Genomic DNA, 6,069 nt, shown 5'->3' on the forward strand with positions numbered 1-6,069 from the left:
GTCTGGGGGGTTGCGCGGCATGCACCGCCTTCCTCCATTGGGGTATATCCCCAACGAAATACCAAAAAAAACAAAAAAAAAACCTGCAACAATATAAATTATCAATCAATCAATCAATCATATGTAGCTAACACTGCGATCTAGATTCTAGAGGTTTCGGTTAATGTTACTAATTAAAAGCCACGTATTTTCGTCAGGCTGAAAATAACAGTCTGACGAAAATACGTGGCTTTTAATTAGTAACATTAACCGAAACCTCTAGAATCTAGATCGCAGTGTTACCAGATAAGAGTGTTTTATAGAAGGTTTCGATCTGGCATCACTGCTAGGAAGGAAAACATCGGTCGACGGGAATGGTTTCTTGGAAGAACGGGCAGCCATCTTGGAACAAGGTCCCTTGTTCCCAGTCTGCCGCTTTACCACTCTCACCTTGGGCCCCGATCCACAGTGCTTCCCCAAACAACCCCAAGCTCTGCACGACACCCCAGACTACCCCTGGATGTCGTCAGATTCGGGAGGAGGCCGCGAGGCCGCCTCCGCCCACCAACCTCCCCAGCTTGAGACCCCACGACGTCTCCAGGCCCCCACCTTCACCCGCCATGGAACAGATGGACTCCGCCACCTCCTCCTTCAAACGGCCTCGCTCCCCACTTGGTGATGTACCCTCCAGCGACCCCAAACACCATCATGGTTCTCCTCCCTCTCCTGACCCCATTCTCACGCCCGCCACCCTGCCCTCCGCACTAGGCCCCGCGAACCTCCTCACTCCTCCACCCCCCGGGGAACCTCTAGTGCACCCTGACCACCTTCTCCAACCCTCCCCTTCCCCAACAAGCGTGATCCCGCCGGCAAGGCACCATTAGTAGTATGCCTCTCCTCCTACGACCACACCCGCTGCTTCATCCACCCGTCCAAGGTGGCCAGTGCTCTGCACGGCTCCATGATCCATCTACCAGAAAAAAGTGATCGAGGAGACCCTGCAAATCACACACTGGGGGTACGGGTTACGCTTCGAGGTCGCGAACCTCGACAACTTAACCCAGTCCCCAGAGTCAGTGACCTCCCTGGGGAATTGGCCAGTCCGCTGTCGGGTGATTGACCCTGACCCAGCCCACAAACATACATACGGCCGGATCTACCCGGTCGACACTGCCCTGCCTGACAGTGCCATCCTAGAAAAACTGACTTCTGGGGGGCTCCCGATCCCTCCCAAGCGCCATATGCCGACTTCCTGGCAAGTTCCTTGACGGTGCCAGAGCCAAGGGCCCGGCAATCCGTATTAAATTCCAAGGCCCTCTCCCAACACACGTGGCCATCGACAGTACGGCCTATACAGTGCGGCCCCATTCCATTCCAGTCCTTCAATGTTACCACTGCCTGGCATACGGGCATGGGACAGGGACCTGTAGGGGCCAGGTCAGGTGCCGCACCTGCAGCGGTTTCCACGCTGCAAAGGACTGCACAAAGGACCCTCGCTGCCTCTGCTGCCAGGGTGCACACACATCCACCTCCAAACTCTGCCCAGCTCATGCAGCGGCAGACGAAATACAGAGCAGCCTTAATAAAGGCGATCTGACGGTGCTTGAGTCCCGGCAGCGGATGCGGGAGCTCAAACCTGGATCCTTTCGCCCGGGATCACTACCCCTGCGCCCCCCCTCAGCCCCGCTGCTACCTGCCTCCGGAGTGTTGGATCCTACCCCTTCCACCCACCATCCTGAAGCCATTGTCCGTCCCACTCCCCGTCTCCTCACCCTCGCGCCCACTCCACAACGCCCCGCCACCCCGCCCCCACAGCCCCTCGGCAACACTGATCCCCTTCCGCGCTTCCCCCTTCAAACACCTCACCGTGCCCACCCCCACACACAGAGGGCCACCCACTCCCCGCCCACCCAACTCTAGGTCCACCACCCGCCCCCCGCAGCCACTGATTTCTCCCCGCCGTCGCCCGGCCAGCAATGTCCTCACCCCCCACCCCAACGCCATCAGCGCCCCTGCTCCCGACCGCCCTGCTGATAGCTCCCCCGGTCCCGCTCCCCTTGAAGGGCACACCCATACCGCCCACCCCTTACCCCTCCACCCCCTTGACCCTCCCCAAGGCCTCCCTGACAGCCCATCACCACTTCTCCTCTTACCGGCACACCACGCCCAACCTCCATTCCAGCCCATCTCCCACCTCCCAGCTGCCCCACTCCCCGCCTCCTCCCCACCCCCTCACTCAGCCGACACTGCTGCCCAGCACACCGCGCCCCTTTCACTCACCTCCATCATCTGTAACCTCGCCCCGGTCATCCAGACCTTCTGCTCTCTCCTTTCCACCGGCCACTCCCTCTCAGACTGCTTCTCAAAAACCCTTCCTTCCCTCATCTCCTTCTTTGGTTCCCTTTCAACGTGAATCCTCCACCAACATCTCCCTTTCTTTTCTGGAATGCCAGGTCCCTTTATTACAAGCTCCCACCATTCAAAACTTACCTTTCCTCCATCTCTCCTCTCCTCATTGGTGTCTGTGAGACCTGGCTCACTGAACCCTACTCCCCGTCATTCCCTGGCTACTTTCCCTATGGGCAGGACCGCCGAACTGGAGCGGTGGGCGGAGGCCTCCTGCTGCTATATAAAAAAAATAAAAAAATAGTCCGGCGGCCCCTTCCCTCCTGTCAGCTATCCCTCACCCCCCGGGAGGCCACTTGGAGTTCCTGGGAGTCCGTGTCACCTTCAGCTCGGGTCCGCGCACCGTGCCTTTCACACCCTTCTCTCTCTTTCTCTCCTCGTGTCTCTCTCTTTCTCTCTCACTCTAGTATAAAAACAGATATGGTTTTTATGATTGATTCTCTATCTGTGAGTGAATACAAAGAAATTTGTACAACACTTGGCAGCGTTGCCACCGCGGCGTTGTCAGTTCAAGTCAACCCAACACACCGCAGGTGCCAGTTGCTCTGCCTGCTTTAATTATCGCATTTCTGCCATTTTTTGGTGTGTGTCTGCCATCTGCCATACAATATCAGCCATATGGCATAATTATGACAAAATATGGAGACTGTAGTACCTGTATATGTAATGCCAGGACCGTCAAGCAAATTTTGATGTGAATCATCGAGGTGAATGGTGAGGTTCCGCCGGGGATGACCAGGGAGTGGGGAAGGAGTGGTCGCTAAGAACATTAAAATATTACACTTTGACCTTATTTCCACACCACCCAAGAGGTAATTTTAAAGAGTCTTGGTGAATTTTTTAAAGAGGTTTATTATTAATATTATTATTATTATGCATTGTCGTGCACCATACTCCCCGTATGAGTACACCCCCACTTTTCACACACACACACACACACACACAGAGAGAGAGAGAGAGAGAGAGAGAGAGAGAGAGAGAGAGAGAGAGAGAGAGAGAATGACACACACACACACATACACAGAGAGAGAGAGAGAGAGAGAGAGAGAGAGAGAGAGGCATGGTGTGCGAGGTCAGCTGGAAACGTGGCAACGGGGTCTAGCGGGCTGTCTACGTCAGAGCCGCCACTTAAGATTTGCCGGACTATAGAATACCGCCACTTCTTCAATTAGCTCTCCTCCCCTGCACTTATCATGGGTGACTTTAATCCCCACCACACTCATTGGGAGCCGTCCCTCTTTACGGCTCAGCAGAACCGTTCTGGACACTCCCTAGTGGATTTCCTCACCGGCAGTGCCTCCTTCTCTCTCCTCACCCCACCGGACCTTCCCACCCGAATTGACTCCGCCACAGCCAGGGCCTCCACCCTTGACCTGTGTCTTGGTAGTGGTCCATATTGCACCTCACCACTGTCACCACCGGGCCACACATCGGCAGCGACCATCTTCCTGTCATCCTTACCTTCCCGTCACTAATCCCGCCCCCCCCCGGCCCCAGGCCGCCCTAGATTTTTTTTTTTTTTTTTTTTTTTTACAGCTAAGGAGACAGCCGGACTATAGAATACCGCCACTTCTTCAATTAGCTCTCCTCCCCTGCACTTATCATGGGTGACTTTAATCCCCACCACACTCATTGGGAGCCGTCCCTCTTTACGGCTCAGCAGAACCGTTCTGGACACTCCCTAGTGGATTTCCTCACCGGCAGTGCCTCCTTCTCTCTCCTCACCCCCCCGGACCTTCCCACCCGAATTGACTCCGCCACAGCCAGGGCCTCCACCCTTGACCTGTGTCTTGGTAGTGGTCCCTTAGGGCTGACAACTGGCACTCCTTTCTAGACCACCTCTCTTCCACACCTCTCCCCCCCAGCCCTTCTCCTGACACAGCCATAGGGGCCCTAGCTGACACCTTGGTGGTAGCGGGGTCCCATTGCTTCACCTTTCGTTCCTCTCAGCCCCCACGTCTTCTTCGGGCCCCTTGGTGGAACAGACAGTGCGAGGCTGCGGTGAGGGCCAAGCGCGGGGCATTCAATGCCTGGCGCCGAAGGCCCATCCCGGAGCTGCGCCGAAGGTTCCACCAGTTGGAGGCTCGCTGTAAGCGCACGATCTTGTCAGCCAAAAGGGCATCCTGGTCCGCCTTCTGCGCCTCCCTAGACTTCTCCACTTCACTCACAAAAACCTGGCTATTCTTCAGGAAGATGGTCCGGCCCCAGGCCCCTCGATCTCATGTTCCCCCTCCACCACAACGGGGTTCCACTAGCTGGGGATGCCCAGAAGGTGGAACATCTAGCTTCACACTTCCGCACACGACTGGGCTCCCCGGACCGGTCCCTCCCCCCATACTACCCCAACAGTCCGCCATCCATCCCATCGCCCAGCCTTTTCTGATCCACGAACTCGCCACAGCCATAGCTGCACTGCCGGTGGGGAAATCCACTGGGGATGACGACATTCCCAATGAATTTCTCAAACACCTCCCAGAGGCCTACTCCCTCTTCCTCCTTCAGCTCTTTAACCACAGCTGGCTTTCCGGCACTTTCCCTCATCAGTGGCGCCACGCCATCACCCTTCCACTCCCAAAGCCAGGGAAGGACCCCACCTTACCCTCCTCCTACCGACCTATCAGCCTTCTTTCCTGCATCAGCAAACTCTTTGAACACCTCGTGCTAACAAGGCTTTCTTGGTGGCTGGAACACAATCATCTCCTTCCCTCTAACATGTCTGGCTTCAGGCCCCGCCGGGGAACCATCGACACCCTCCTTGACCTTGACCATCATGTTCAGGAGGGTTTTGGCCGGGGGCGCTTCACGCTGACCGCCTTCTTGGATCTTGAAGGGGCCTTTGATTCTGCCTCCCACAATGCTATCCTCTATAAACTCTCCTCCCTGGACCTCTTCGGCGCTCCTCTGCTCTGGGTCCGCTCCTTCCTCTCGTGTCGTACCTTCTCTGTCTCTATCGGGACCACCTTCTCCCACCCCTATCCTATCCGTAGAGGGGTTCCCCAAGGCTCACCCCTAAGCCCTCTCCTCTTCAACATTCTTCTGTCCGACCTGCCTTCCCCTCCTGGCACTCATACCTTCCTCTATGCGGATGACATTTCCCTCCTATGCTCCGCTCCTTCTCTTCCTGAGGCACAAACCCTCCTCCAAGGGGGGCTCGACACCATCAGCCAATGGTGCACTCAGTGGGGCCTCACCCTCTGTGCACCAAAGTCGTGCCTCGTGCTTCACCCGTCGCCGCATCCTCGCCATTCCTCAAGCACACCTCACAGGCACAGTCATCCCTTTCCGCACAAACACACAGATTCTTGGGTCTAGTGCTGGACGGCCCTCGCCTCACATGGAAGCGCCACGTCAGTGCCCTCCGAACCTCCTGTCTGCCCCGGCTGAACCTCATGAGGGCCCTGGCGGGCGTCAAGTGGGGAGCCGACAGAGCGACGCTCCTCCACTTCTACCGCGCCTACATCCGTAGCAAAATAGACTACGGGTGTGAGGTCTACGGTTCAGCCTCCCCGACGCTCCTCCGCCAGCTGCAGGTGGTGCAGAACACCGCACTGCGGATAGCCCTAGGCGCCTTCAGGTCGTCTCCCACCCTGGCCCTGCAGGCAGAGGCGGGCCTTCCCTCACTAGACCACAGGCGCGACACTAAGACAGTCACCACCTTCCACAGAATAACATCCTCTCCTCACT

The sequence above is a fragment of the Eriocheir sinensis genome, chromosome 33, assembly GCF_024679095.1.
Source record: "Eriocheir sinensis breed Jianghai 21 chromosome 33, ASM2467909v1, whole genome shotgun sequence".
Lineage (NCBI taxonomy): Eukaryota > Metazoa > Arthropoda > Malacostraca > Decapoda > Varunidae > Eriocheir > Eriocheir sinensis.